A 16,900-nucleotide genomic window follows, 5' to 3' on the forward strand; every position below is an offset into this window, starting at 1 on the left:
ATCACTATAATCACAGGCATGTAGCTCCATCTGGTGAAGAAGTAGGGATTTCTCAGTCAGTGTGCGTGACAAATAGGACTTGTTTGGTCTCGTCGGAGTGCCCACGGTACTGCGAGATGAACGATGGGTATGGTGCGATTATTTTATGTTCTGTAGCGAAGATACGGGCATCAGATATATTTAATGCCCAGTTAGTGAAACCGAAGAGGTAGGAGGATCTGGAAAAGCCAGCCCTTTCTGTGAGGTCACAGACTGCAGGTTTTAAGTTGCTGGGAGACTTTCAGGAGGCAGATTTTGAGTCTGACCTGGAGAGCTGTACCTCATGCATTGGGATGTCTGGTTGCCTGTAATGCTATGACCTAAGAACATGTGAGTTATCGTTTCTTCATTTAATCCTTTTATTTTCATAATTACCTTGTACATATTTGCAATTGTCTCATTTGTAACACCTTTGTAAAATATTTTTATAAACACTGCCTAACAATCATTTATGGGGTATATTATTTAATACTAGTTCGTTCTTCCTGCCCTAAACCGTACCCTGTCTCTGAAGGGAATTACGCTACTGTTTTTTTTGGGGTTTGCTCCAGACCCGTTCAATTGGAGCTGGTGGCAGCGACCGTGTGCCGGCTTTTGGGGGTCCCTGTAGCGACTGCGGCTTGATAATTATTGTTCCTGCCTGAGTGGGAGTAGTTATCGCGTTGCTGCAGTGCGCCCAATAGCCAGTACATAGCAGGCAGCCTTTCTGGCGACTAATTACCCCAGGTGCAGTACCTAATCTGACCTGAGGAAAAGGGGGGCGCCAGAGAGCTGCAAGTGTTAAGTGGAACTGTAAGCGGGATAGACACAAATCCCTGCAGTTCATGGTATATTGAAGAGCAGTGGGATACCTAGAATAAGCCCCTGCTGTAAACTAAGAGGTCAATAGCCTCGTGTGTGTTTTTTCATCACATTGTGGCAGTGGAGGGATACCTGGGATAAGCCCCCTGCACATGTGATAGCCGTCTGTTGGTTTAAAGTCACCCCAATCCGTGACATATTGTGGGCAGCGGCTGAGGGATATTGACAGTCACGGAGTGGATCGTGACACCCCCCATCCTGGTATATATATCCCCCATCCTGGTATATATATCCCCCATCCTGGTATACATGTTCTCCATCCTAGTATATATATCCCCCATCCTGGTATATATATCCCCCATCCTGGTATATATGTCCCCCATCCTGGTATATATGTCCCCCATCCTGGTATATGTGTCCCCCATCCTGGTATATATGTCCCCCATCCTGGTATATATGCCCCCCATCCTGGTATATATGTCTCCCATCCTGGTATATATCCCGCATCCTGGTATATATCCCCCATCCTGGTATATATCCCCCATTCTGGTATATATGTCCCCATCCTGGTATATATCCCCCATCCTGGTATATATGTCCCCCATCCTGGTATATATGTTCCCCATCCTGGTATATATGTCCCCCATCCTGGTATATATCCCCCATCCTGGTATATATCCCCCATCCTGGTATATATGTTCCCCATCCTGGTATATATCCCCCATCCTGGTATATATCCCCCATTCTGGTATATATGTTCCCCTTCCTGGTATATATGTCCCCATCCTGGTATATATCCCCCATCCTGGTATATATGTCCCCCATCCTGGTATATATCCCCCATCCTGGTATATATGTTCCCCATCCTGGTATATATCCCCCATCCTGGTATATATCCCCCATCCTGGTATATATGTTCCCCATCCTGGTATATATCCCCCATCCTGGTATATATGTTCCCCATCCTGGTATATATGTCCCCATCCTGGTATATATCCCCCATCCTGGTATATATGTCCCCCATCCTGGTATATATCCCCCATCCTGGTATATATGTCCTCCATCCTGGTATATATCCCCCATCCTGGTATATATGTCCTCCATCCTAGTATATATCCCCCATCCTGGTATATATGTCCCCCATCCTGGTATATATGTTCCCCATCCTGGTATATATCCCCCATCCTGGTATATATGTCCCCCATCCTGGTATATATGTTCCCCATCCTGGTATATATCCCCCATCCTGGTATATATGTCCCCCATCCTGGTATATATGTCCCCCATCCTGGTATATATGTCCTCCACCCTGGTATATATGTCCCCCATCCTGGTATATATGTCCTCCAGCCTGGTATATATGTCCCCCATCCCGGTATATATGTCCCCCATCCTGGTATATATGTCCTCCATCCTGTTATATATGTCCCCCATCCTGGTATATATGTTCCCCATCCTGGTATATATCCCCATCCTGGTATATATGTTCCCCATCCTGGTATATATGTCCTCCATCCTCGTATATATGTCCCCCATCCTGGTATATATGTCCCCCATCCTGGTATATATGTCCTCCATCCTGGTATATATGTCCCCCATCCTGGTATAAATGTTCCCCATCCTGGTATATATGTCCCCATCCTGGTATATATGTCCCCCATCCTGGTATATATGTCCCCCATCCTGGTATATATGTTCCCCATCCTGGTATATATCCCCCATCCTGGTATATATGTTCCCCATCCTGGTATATATGTCCTCCATCCTGGTATATATGTCCCCCATCCTGGTATATATGTTCCCCATCCTGGTATATATCCCCCATCCTGGTATATATGTCCCCCATCCTGGTATATATGTCCCCCATCCTGGTATATATGTCCTCCATCCTGGTATATATGTCCCCCATCCTGGTATATATGTCCTCCAGCCTGGTATATATGTCCCCCATCCCGGTATATATGTCCCCCATCCTGGTATATATGTCCTCCATCCTGTTATATATGTCCTCCATCCTGTTATATATGTCCCCCATCCTGGTATATATGTTCCCCATCCTGGTATATATCCCCATCCTGGTATATATGTCCCCCATCCTGGTATATATGTCTCCCATCCTGGTATATATGTTCCCCATCCTGGTATATATGTCCTCCATCCTGGTATATATGTCCCCCATCCTGGTATATATGTTCCCCATCCTGGTATATATGTCCCCCATCCTGGTATATATGTCCCCCATCCTGGTATATATGTTCCCCATCCTGGTATATATCCCCCATCCTGGTATATATGTTCCCCATCCTGGTATATATGTCCTCCATCCTGGTATATATGTCCCCCATCCTGGTATATATGTTCCCCATCCTGGTATATATCCCCATCCTGGTATATATGTCCCCCATCCTGGTATATATGTCCCCCATCCTGGTATATATGTCCCCCATCCTGGTATATATGTTTCCCATCCTGGTATACATGTCCCCCATCCTGGTATATATGTCACCTATTCTGCTGCTGTTCTTTAATGCATAAAAATAAAGGATTTTACTCACCTTCCCTCTGGTCCCCCGCTGGACAGCGTACTGTTCTGAATGCAGCAGCTGACTTCAGCAAACAAAGGTCAGGAGCGCATGTCATCACTGCCATGCATGCCCAGTCACGTACACGCTGACGGCAGCTCCTGGCCTGGTGGTGACCTCTACATCCATGATCATTACGCCCCTGGCTAACTCTAATAAGCGTAGCCTGGATATCACTGTTATTGGGGCACAGTGGCTACCATTATGATGGGGACCCTCCATGTCACTGTTATGGAGGCTTTTGTCACAGTTTGATACTTACAGAAACCCCTCTGCACATTCTTTTTGCCCAACAGAAGACTCGCGAGCAAAACAGGCCAGACGGCAATATCCCATGAAGCTGTCACACCCCCACATTGGAAGAGCGGAGCCCCCACCTGCAAAGGAGAAGGAAATACATTGCATTCTGTTCATAAGAGATGCAGCCAGAAACATAAAGAAGGGAAAGAAAGGGAACGCCAAATACTCTGCGCCTGCAGCGATTCCCATAGAGTCATATTCACAGAGTGCCAGCAGGTGGCGAAACAACACTGTACCTCAGGATGATTACATTGTGAAAAGTTCCACAACATCCTAACAAATCCTGCTCCAATCGTAGTCATCATTGTATCATCTCCCACCAAGTATCCATCATTGTATCATCTCTCCCAAATATCCATCATTGTATCATCTCCCACCAAATATCCATCATTGTATCATCTCTCCCAAATATCCATCATTGTATCATCTCTCCCAAATATCCATCATTGTATCATCTCTCCCAAATATCCATCATTGTATCATCTCTCCCAAATATCCATCATTGTATCATCTCTCCCAAATATCCATCATTGTATCATCTCTCCCAAATATCCATCATTGTATCATCTCTCCCAAATATCCATCATTGTATCATCTCCCACCAAATATCCATCATTGTATCATCTCACCAAATATCCATCATTGTATCATCTCTCACCAAATATCCATCATTGTATCATCTCTCACCAAATATCCATCATTGTATCATCTCTCACCAAATATCCATCATTGTATCATCTCACCAAATATCCATCATTGTATCATCTCACCAAATATCCATCATTGTATCATCTCTCACCAAATATCCATCATTGTATCATCTCTCACCAAATATCCATCATTGTATCATCTCTCCCAAATATCCATCATTGTATCATCTCTCACCAAATATCCATCATTGTATCATCTCTCACCAAATATCCATCATTGTATCATCTCTCCCAAATATCCATCATTGTATCATCTCTCCCAAATATCCATCATTGTATCATATCTCACCAAATATCCATCATTGTATCATCTCACCAAATATCCATCATTGTATCATCTCCCACCAAATATCCATCATTGTATCATCTCTCCCAAATATCCATCATTGTATCATCTCTCACCAAATATCCATCATTGTATCATCTCTCCCAAATATCCATCATTGTATCATCTCTCACCAAATATCCATCATTGTATCATCTCTCACCAAATATCCATCATTGTATCATCTCTCCCAAATATCCATCATTGCATCATCTCCCACCAAACATCCATCATTGTATCATCTCTCCCAAATATCCATCATTGTATCATCTCTCACCAAATATCCATCATTGTATCATCTCTCACCAAATATCCATCTGCAGCGCCCCAGAGTCCTGGTCATTGCAGTACTGTGGCTCCGCCACTAAGGGGAGCTATGGTACGTCTGATGGCACTGAAGGAGTTCATCTGATCAGGTATCACAGACACCAATACATTTCACCGCCGGGCCACCAGGGGGAGCTAAGGGTTCTATTCACTAGGCCACTCCCCACCATTGTGGGTAAACTGGGGGTCAGGCAGGAAGTTAGAGAGAAAGCTGACTGGGTTGGAACCAGGCAACACCTTGTGGCAGAGGGTGTTGTAGGGGAAGATTCAGAGGGGTCTCTGTCAGGGGTGGGATCCTGACAGAGGCTTGGCAACTTGAGCGAACGTAACGGGACCGTGCCTGCTCAGCATAGCGGCGGTGCCCAAGGAGGGATCAGAAGCGAGATAGATTGTGCTGAGTGAGAAACGAGATCAAAGCAAGAAGGAGAATACCAGTAGGGGTCGTGCTGTAAGACCGAGGCAACATCCTACTGAGGCGCACAACCGGCGGCCAGAACGCCGAGGAAGTGGGCGACTCTAGGGTCCCGGAAGAGCTCCGAGCCTACCCGTCAAACGGGTGCCGTTCCAACCGTAACATCAGGGAGGGACGGAGGATTAGCAGAACATCATCTAATCGAGTTGTGAGGGAACTTAAGAAACAGACACAACAGTTGTGGGGACTTTCCGTAAGCACAGCAGGGAAGGACTACAACACACAGCGCTAGCAGGAAGGCACAGATTTCCACCTGTTAAGAGAACTCTGGAGGTGCCATTGGACCGGCCGGACTTGTGCAGCCTGGTGAACCGTATTCTGGACTGAGGACCCAGAGACCTTCAGTAAAGAGGTAAAGAGACTGCAACCTGGTGTCCTCGTTATTTACTGCACCGCACCACTACGGCATCACCACCACCATCATCTATCCACATCTATTACTGTACGCCCCTCAGCAGGGTCACGGACCGGGCCTAGCCACCGTGACAACCCCAGAGCAGAGACTCAGAGGCCCGGTACCGGGTACCCCTCGGCCCTGCGGCAGTGGGGGCGCTACAACTTGGCGTCATGAACAGGATCTACTTAAGCCTGAAGAATCAGGTCATGTGTGCCTTGGAACTGTGATTTATTGTGCTTGGGACTGTACTTTATTGCAAAGACTGTGCTGTGCCACTTGCCGCCAAAATCCGCCGCCATTACAGCGCTGAGGAGAGCGCAGGAGAAGAAGAGGGGCGTGGAGTGGGCGTAGGCAAGCTGGAGAGCGCGAACAACAATGACCGCCCAGTCTAAATATTGCTGTGTTCTGAGGACGTGTCCGTCAGCAGTCGAGACCCGCCTTCTGATTTTCTATGCTGGGCGGAAACCGAAGAAACGAAACTATGACTCAGGTGAGGTGGAACCGGAGACCAGAGAAGGCCTGCAGAAAAGAATGGCCCCGCATCGACCCCCATCACCAGCGGATTATTCCGATATGCCCCCGCTGGAAGACTTGCATCCTTTGGAGCTGCCGATGGGGCATCCCGTGCCTGAATGGTCCCCGGTTCATACGCCTTCCACAGGAGAGGGGAGCGGCGCCGGACGAGCTACCGGAAGTGAAGGTACCCAGTGCCGCGACCCCCGGGGAGACCACCTCACCCCTGCACATGACCCGGCCACTGCTGCGACCAGTGGCGCCCCGATGTCCCCGCCGTCTGGCACCAATGCACCGGGGGGGCATGACCTCGGGCCCTTCCCCTGGGGGGAATATCGAAACCACCTGATCGCGGAGTTCCAGTGAGAAGTGGAGCGGGAGGCGCGAGGAGAACTGCTGGAGGGCTCCCTGCTGAAGTGGGGCGTTGTGGTTGTTTACTTGCCCCAGACAGGAAAGGGCTTCGTGCAGGAGATTGGGACAGCCCTAAGAGTCCGCATCACTCGGGATGAAGTGGAAACTTGCTTGTGCGGAGACGGCGCCAAGTCCTTCCTGAAGCCGGGGGATACATACCGCCGGCACCTAAAGGGGAACAGCTGGTGGGCCCGGGATATGCAGCGCTGTACCGCCGTTCTGGCGGTATCCCGAACCGAGGGGGAGGAGCTGGCCGCTGAAGCCGCTGCTGCTGCTGCCGCCGCTGCCAGCATCATCCGTTGACCCACGCAGACCCTCATCGCAGCGCACGACCTGGTCATGCAGGAGACCCGAACCCACGGGGTGCACCTGGCCGTGGGAGTGAACTTGGAGTCCGACCTGTCTGGGCCGCAGAGGGCCACCTGCCAGGTGAAGCCTCGGTGGGGGCCACCGAAAAATGAGTAAGAAACTGCATTAGGCTACGTTCACATTTGCGTTGTGCGCCGCAGCGTCGGCGCCGCAGCGCACAACGCAAACAAAAACGCGGCAAAACGCATGCACAACGCTGCGTTTTGCGCCGCATGCGTCCTTTTTTTCATTGATTTCGGACGCAGCAAAAATGCAACTTGCTGCGTCCTCTGCGCCCCGACGCGGGCGCCGCAGGGACGCATGCGGCGCCAAACGCAAGTGCACCGCATGTACATGCGCCCCCATGTTAAATATAGGGGCGCATGATGCATGCGGCGCCGCTGCGGCGCCCGACGCTGCGGCACCCGCCGCGAATGTGAACGTAGCCTTATTTGTAAATAGTTCTTCAAACTGTTTATTTCCTGATGTTTGCTGCTAAACCCGTTTAGGGTTAACTCTTAAAGGGATCCCTTTGTTGACCCGGGATCCCTATTGTTTGTTTGCTTTTTCCAAGTTTTGCACAAGTTTCCAGAACTGCCGCAATCATGAACAGTGCATGATACAAACTGCTTGTAAATAGTTTGCACCTTCTTAAAGGTGCTCCCTACTGGTTTTACTTAAAGAAGGACTCTTTGTGAAGATACCACACCGGAGTCTTTGCTGAGTATGGACTGGTAGCTTGAGAAGATATGCTACCTCATAGAGACTTGGTCACCTCTTAAAGGGGATGTCCACTTGTTGCACTTAAATGGTGATATTGCTTTAAGACAGGTAGCAATAATGTCTTGACGAAAGAAAGTGATGATAATGTTTACATGAAAAAGTTATGTGTATTTAACAAGTTAATTGTGAAAAATGTTTGATAATGTTGATAGGAAAATGAGGACAGAGAGTGAACCCGTACGGGGTTAGTCAGTGAGTCCTCTTAGGAGCTACGTAAGGATGGCTCAGTGATTTCAAACCGAAAGTGATGTTATGTTCTATACTGTGTATAGTAGTTGAAAAGGCAGTAGGCCCGGGCTGAAAGGGGCGGTCCTGTAAAGAAGGGAGAGGCAGTAGGCCTGGAGCCGTTAGGACAGGCGGTCCTGCAGATTTAAAGAAGGAGAATGAAAAGTTAAAATTGCCTTATAATGTGATTATAAGAAGGTCTTTAGTGTATTCAGAGTGTATGTCCTTAAAGGCAATGTTAAATTATTGTTCGAGCATTTGTACTAAGTAGAATACCCGGTTGGGTAAGAAAAGTTACTTATAGCATGTTGCTATGATATCTAACCATGTTTGTAACGTTCAAGTGTCCTCACCTCCCATAAAGGGAAGCTCTGTTCAAGTATACTTATTGTTATTACACTCAACAAAATTGTACCGTATATACTCGAGTATAAGCCGAGATTTTCAGCCCAAATTTTTGGGCTGAAAGTGCCCCTCTCGGCTTATACTCGAGTCATGATCGGTGGTGGGGTCGGCGGGTGAGCACTGTCATATACTCACCTAGTCCCGGCGATCCTGGCTCTCCCCCCGCCCGTCCCACGGTCTCCGGGTGCCGCAGCCTCTTCCCCTGAGCGGTCACGTGGGACCGCTCATTAGAGAAATGAATAGGCTGCTCCACCTCCCATAGGGGCGGAGCCGCCTATTCATTTCTCTAATGAGGCGGTGCCGGTGACCGCTGATAGAGAAAGAGGCTGCGGCACCGAAGATCAGCTGTCCGGGGGAAGGAGCGGGACGCCGGGAGCAGGTAAGTATCGCATATTCACCTGTCCGCGTTCCACACGCCGGGCGTCGCGCCATCTTCCCGGCGTCTCTCCGCTCTGACTGTGCAGGTCAGAGGGTGCGATGACGCATATAGTGTGCGCGCCGCCCTCTGCCTGATCAGTCAGTGCGGAGAGACGCCGGGAAGATGGCGCCGAGGAGCTGCAAGCAAGACAGGTGAGTATGTTGTTTTTTTTTTTTTTTTATTGCAGCAGCAGCAACAGCTATGGGGCAATAATGGACGGTGCAGAGCACTATATGGCACAGCTATGGGGCAATTATGGACGTGCAGAGCACTATATGGCACAGCTATGGGTCAATAATGGACGGTGCAGAGCACTATATGGCACAGCTATGGGGCAACGGTGCAGAGCACTATATGGCACAGCTATGGGGCAACGGTGCAGAGCACTATATGGCACAGCTATGGGGCAACGGTGCAGAGCACTATATGGCACAGCTATGGGGCAATAATGGACGGTGCAGAGCACTATATGGCACAGCAATGGGGCAATGGTGCAGAGCACTATATGGCACAGCTATGGGGCAATGGTGCAGAGCACTATATGGCACAGCTATGGGGCAATGGTGCAGAGCACTATATGGCACAGCTATGGGGCAATAATGGACGGTGCAGAGCACTATATGGCACAGCTATGGGGCAATGGTGCAGAGCACTATATGGCACAGCTATGGGGCAATGGTGCAGAGCACTATATGGCACAGCTATGGGGCAATGGTGCAGAGCACTATATGGCACAGCTATGGGGCAATGGTGCAGAGCACTATATGGCACAGCTATAGGGCAACGGTGCAGAGCACTATATGGCACAGCTATGGGGCAACGGTGCAGAGCACTATATGGCACAGCTATGGGGCAATGGTGCAGAGCACTATATGGCACAGCTATGGGGCAACGGTGCAGAGCACTATATGGCACAGCTATGGGGCAACGGTGCAGAGCACTATATGGCACAGCTATGGGGCAACGGTGCAGAGCACTATATGGCACAGCTATAGGGCAACGGTGCAGAGCACTATATGGCACAGCTATGGGGCAATGGTGCAGAGCACTATATGGCACAGCTATGGGGCAATAATGGACGGTGCAGAGCATTATATATATGGCACAGCTATGGGGCAATGGTGCAGAGCACTATATGGCACAGCTATGGGGCAATGGTGCAGAGCACTATATGGCACAGCTATGGGGCAATAATAGACGGTGCAGAGCACTATATGGCACAGCTATTGGGCAATAATAGACGGTGCAGAGCACTATATGGCACAGCTATGGGGCAATGATGCAGAGCACTATATGGCACAGCTATGGGGCAATGGTGCAGAGCACTATATGGCACAGCTATGGGGCAACGGTGCAGAGCATTATATATATGGCACAGCTATGGGGCAACGGTGCAGAGCATTATATATATGGCACAGCTATGGGGCAACGGTGCAGAGCATTGTATATATGGCACAGCTTTATGTGGAGCATCTATGGGGCAATGGTGCAGAGCATTGTATATATGGCACAGCTTTATGTGGAGCATCTATGGGGCCATAATGAACGGTATGGAGTATCTATTTTTAATTTTGAAATTCACCGGTACCTGCTGCATTTTCCACCCTAGGCTTATACTCGAGTCAATAAGTTTTCCCAGTTTTTTGTGGCAAAATTAGGGGGGTTGGCTTATACTCGGGTCAGCTTATACTCGAGTATATACGGTATGTCTTTTTGCTAACCTGTATTGTTGTTTTCTTCCCAGTCCCAGGGTACTGGATTTAACCGGGGGGGAGTGCAGCGCCCCAGAGTCCTGGTCGTTGCAGTACTGTGGCTCCGCCACTAAGGGGAGCTATGGTACGTCTGATGGCACTGAAGGAGTTCATCTGATCAGGTATCACAGACACCAATACATTTCACCGCCGGGCCTCCAGGGGGAGCTAAGGGTTCTATTCACTAGGCCACTCCTCACCATTGTGGGTAAACTGGGGGTCAGGCAGGAAGTTAGTCAGTAAGCTGACTGGGTTGGAACCAGGCAACACCTTGTGGCAGAGGGTGTTGTGGGGGAAGATACAGTAGGGTCTCTGTCAGGATTGGGACCCTGACAGAGGCTTGGCAACTTGAGCGAACGTAACGGGACCGTGCCTACTCAGCATAGCGGCGGTGCCCAAGGAAGGATTGGAAGCGAGATAGATTGTGATGAGTGAGAAACGAGATCAAAGCAACAAGGAGAAATACCAGTAGGAGTCGTGCTGTAAGACCGAGGCAACATCCTACTGAGGCGCACTACCGGTGGCCGGAACGCCGAGGGAGTATTACAATATTCAGCTTCAGGCAATACTCTAAACCTACGGCAGGACAGTCAGTCTAAGGCGGGCTGTCTCACCTAAATCACCTATGCAGTCTTGGGGGGCAACTTGTGGAGAGGGGCGACTCTAGGGTCCCGGAAGAGCTCCGAGCCTACCCGTCATACGGGTGCCGTCCCAACCAGAACATCAGGGAGGGACGGAGGATTAGCAGAACATCATCTAATCGAGTTGTGAGTGAACTTAAGAAACAGACACAATAGTTGTGGGGACTTTCCGTAAGCACAGCAGGGAAGGACCGCAACACACAGCGCTAGAAGGAAGGCACCGATTTCCACCTGTTAAGAGAACTCTGGAGGTGCCATTGGACCGGCCGGACTTGCGCAGCCTGGTGAACCGTGTTCCGGACTGAGGACCCAGAGATCTTCAGTAAAGAGGTAAAGAGACTGCAACCTGGTGTCCTCGTTATTTACTGCACCGCACCACTACGGCATCACCACCACCATCATCTATCCACACCTATTACTGTACGCCCCTCAGCAGGGTCACGGACCGGGCCTAGCCAACGTGACAACCCCAGAGCAGAGACTCAGAGGCCCGGTACCGGGTACCCCTCGGCCCTGCGGCAGTGGGGGCACTACACATCATTGTATCATCTCTCCCAAATATCCATCATTGTATCATCTCCCACCAAATATCCATCATTGTATCATCTCTCACCAAATATCCATCATTGTATCATCTCTCCCAAATATCCATCATTGTATCATCTCTCACCAATATCCATCATTGTATCATCTCTCCCAAATATCCATCATTGTATCATCTCCCACCAAATTATCATCTCTCACCAAATATCCATCATTGTATCATCTCCTACCAAATATCCATCATTGTATCATCTCTCCCAAATATCCATCATTGTATCATCTCTCCCAAATATCCATCATTGTATCATCTCTCACCAAATATCCATCATTGTATCATCTCTCCACCAATATCCATCATTGTATCATCTCTCACCAAATATCCATCATTGTATCATCTCTCCCAAATATCCATCATTGTATCATCTCTCACCAATATCCATCATTGTATCATCTCTCCCAAATATCCATCATTGTATCATCTCTCACCAAATATCCATCATTGTATCATCTCTCACCAAATATCCATCATTGTATCATCTCTCACCAAATATCCATCATTGTATCATCTCTCCCAAATATCCATCATTGTATCATCTCTCACCAAATATCCATCATTGTATCATCTCTCACCAAATATCCATCATTGTATCATCTCTCCCAAATATCCATCATTGTATCATCTCTCCCAAATATCCATCATTGTATCATCTCTCCCAAATATCCATCATTGTATCATCTCTCACCAAATATCCATCATTGTATCATCTCTCACCAAATATCCATCATTGTATCATCTCTCCCAAATATCCATCATTGTATCATCTCTCACCAAATATCCATCATTGTATCATCTCTCACCAAATATCCATCATTGTATCATCTCTCACCAAATATCCATCATTGTATCATCTCTCACCAAATATCCATCATTGTATCATCTCTCCCAAATATCCATCATTGTATCATCTCTCCCAAATATCCATCATTGTATCATCTCTCCCAAATATCCATCATTGTATCATCTCTCCAAATATCCATCATTGTATCATCTCCCACCAAATATCCATCATTGTATCATCTCTCACCAAATATCCATCATTGTATCATCTCTCACCAAATATCCATCATTGTATCATCTCTCCCAAATATCCATCATTGTATCATCTCTCACCAAATATCCATCATTGTATCATCTCTCACCAATATCCATCATTGTATCATCTCTCCCCAAATATCCATCATTGTATCATCTCCCACCAAATATCCATCATTGTATCATCTCCCACCAAATATCCATCATTGTATCATCTCCCACCAAATATCCATCATTGTATCATCTCTCCCAAATATCCATCATTGTATCATCTCTCACCAAATATCCATCATTGTATCATCTCTCACCAAATATCCATCATTGTATCATCTCTCCCAAATATCCATCATTGTATCATCTCTCACCAAATATCCATCATTGTATCATCTATCTCCCACCAAATATCCATCATTGTATCATCTCTCCCAAATATCCATCATTGTATCATCTCCCACCAAATATCCATCATTGTATCATCTCTCCCAAATATCCATCATTGTATCATCTCTCCCCAAATATCCATCATTGTATCATCTCCCACCAAATATCCATCATTGTATCATCTCTCCCAAATATCCATCATTGTATCATCTCTCCCAAATATCCATCATTGTATACATCTCACCAATATCCATCATTGTATCATCTCTCCCAAATATCCATCATTGTATCATCTCTCACCAATATCCATCATTGTATCATCTCTCACCAAATATCCATCATTGTATCATCTCTCCCAAATATCCATCATTGTATCATCTCTCCCAAATATCCATCATTGTATCATCTCCCACCAATATCCATCATTGTATCATCTCTCCCAAATATCCATCATTGTATCATCTCTCCCAAATATCCATCATTGTATCATCTCCCACCAAATATCCATCATTGTATCATCTCTCACCAAATATCCATCATTGTATCATCTCTCCCAAATATCCATCATTGTATCATCTCCCACCAAATATCCATCATTGTATCATCTCTCACCAATATCCATCATTGTATCATCTCTCCCAAATATCCATCATTGTATCATCTCCCACCAAATATCCATCATTGTATCATCTCTCCCAAATATCCATCATTGTATCATCTCTCCCAAATATCCATCATTGTATCATCTCTCACCAATATCCATCATTGTATCATCTCTCCCAAATATCCATCATTGTATCATCTCTCACCAATATCCATCATTGTATCATCTCCCACCAAATATCCATCATTGTATCATCTCTCCCAAATATCCATCATTGTATCATCTCTCCCAAATATCCATCATTGTATCATCTCCCACCAAATATCCATCATTGTATCATCTCTCACCAAATATCCATCATTGTATCATCTCTCCCAAATATCCATCATTGTATCATCTCCCACAAATATCCATCATTGTTTCATCTCTCACCAATATCCATCATTGTATCATCTCTCACCAATATCCATCATTGTATCATCTCTCCCAAATATCCATCATTGTATCATCTCTCACCAAATATCCATCATTGTATCATCTCTCCCAAATATCCATCATTGTATCATCTCTCACCAAATATCCATCATTGTATCATCTCTCACCAAATATCCATCATTGTATCATCTCTCACCAAATATCCATCATTGTATCATCTCTCCCAAATATCCATCATTGTATCATCTCTCCCAAATATCCATCATTGTATCATCTCTCACCAAATATCCATCATTGTATCATCTCACCAAATATCCATCATTGTATCATCTCCCACCAAATATCCATCATTGTATCATCTCTCCCAAATATCCATCATTGTATCATCTCTCCCAAATATCCATCATTGTATCATCCTATCCCAATATCCATCATTGTATCATCTCTCCCAATATCCATCATTGTATCATCTCTCCCAAATATCCATCATTGTATCATCTCTCACCAAATATCCATCATTGTATCATCTCCCACCAAATATCCATCATTGTATCATCTCCACCAAATATCCATCATTGTATCATCTCTCACCAAATATCCATCATTGTATCATCTCCTACCAAATATCCATCATTGTATCATCTCTCACCAATATCCATCATTGTATCATCTCTCCCAAATATCCATCATTGTATCATCTCTCACCAATATCCATCATTGTATCATCTCTCCCAAATATCCATCATTGTATCATCTCCCACCAAATATCCATCATTGTATCATCTCTACCAAATATCCATCAGTGTATCATCTGCTCACCAAATATCCATCATTGTATCATCTCTCCCAAATATCCATCATTGTATCATCTCCCACCAAATATCCATCATTGTATCATCTCTCACCAAATATCCATCATTGTATCATCTCTCACCAAATATCCATCATTGTATCATCTCTCCCAAATATCCATCATTGTATCATCTCCTACCAAATATCCATCATTGTATCATCTCTCACCAAATATCCATCATGTATCATCTCTCCCAAATATCCATCATTGTATCATCTCCCACCAAATATCCATCATTGTATCATCTCTCCCAAATATCCATCATTGTATCATCTCTCCCAAATATCCCTATTGTATCATCTCTCACCAATATCCATCATTGTTCATCTCTCTCCAAATATCCATCATTGTATCATCTCCCACCAAATATCCATCATTGTATCATCTCCCTACCAAATATCCATCATTGTATCATCTCTCACCAATATCCATCATTGTATCATCTCTCCCAAATATCCATCATTGTATCATCTCCCACCAAATATCCATCATTGTATCACTCTCACCAAATATCCATCATTGTATCATCTCTCACCAATATCCATCATTGTATCATCTCTCACCAAATATCCATCATTGTATCATCTCCTACCAAATATCCATCATTGTATCATCTCTCACCAAATATCCATCATTGTATCATCTCTCCCAAATATCCATCATTGTATCATCTCTCACCAAATATCCATCATTGTATCATCTCTCACCAAATATCCATCATTGTATCATCTCCCAAATATCCATCATTGTATCATCTCTCCCAAATATCCATCATTGTATCATCTCTCCCAAATATCCATCATTGTATCATCTCTCACCAAATATCCATCATTGTATCATCTCTCACCAAATATCCATCATTGTATCATCTCTCCCAAATATCCATCATTGTATCATCTCCTACCAAATATCCATCATTGTATCATCTCTCACCAAATATCCATCATTGTATCATCTCTCACCAAATATCCATCATTGTATCATCTCTCCAAATATCCATCATTGTATCATCTCTCACCAAATATCCATCATTGTATCATCTCTCCCAAATATCCATCATTGTATCATCTCTCCCAAATATCCATCATTGTATCATCTCTCCCAAATATCCATCATTGATCATCTCCCACCAAATATCCATCATTGTATCATCTCCACCAAATATCCATCATTGTATCATCTCTCCCAAATATCCATCATTGTATCATCTCCCACCAAATATCCATCATTGTATCATCTCTCACCAAATATCCATCATTGTATCATCTCCCACCAAATATCCATCATTGTATCATCTCTCCCAAATATCCATCATTGTATCATCTCACCAAATATCCATCATTGTATCATCTCCCACCAAATATCCATCATTGTATCATCTCTCCCAAATATCCATCATTGTATCATCTCTCCCAAATATCCATCATTGTAATATCTCTCCCAAATATCCATCATTGTATCATCTCCCACCAAATATCCATCATTGTATCATCTCTCACCAAATATCCATCATTGTATCATCTCTCCCAAATATCCATCATTG

At 45.5% G+C, this 16,900-nt stretch overlaps 1 long non-coding RNA gene across 1 annotated transcript in view; it reads right to left on the reverse strand.

Moving 5' to 3' along the window:
* The window catches only part of LOC143818628 (uncharacterized), a 61,242-nt gene that overhangs the window by 17,991 nt on the left and 26,351 nt on the right, over window positions 1–16,900 (reverse strand). The window contains exon 2 of the long non-coding RNA XR_013224645.1: window positions 3,685–3,799. This is a non-coding gene — a long non-coding RNA (uncharacterized LOC143818628). The remainder of the gene's footprint in view (window positions 1–3,684; window positions 3,800–16,900) is intronic.

Source organism: Ranitomeya variabilis, chromosome 3, assembly GCF_051348905.1.
Source record: "Ranitomeya variabilis isolate aRanVar5 chromosome 3, aRanVar5.hap1, whole genome shotgun sequence".
Taxonomy (NCBI): Eukaryota; Metazoa; Chordata; class Amphibia; order Anura; family Dendrobatidae; genus Ranitomeya; species Ranitomeya variabilis.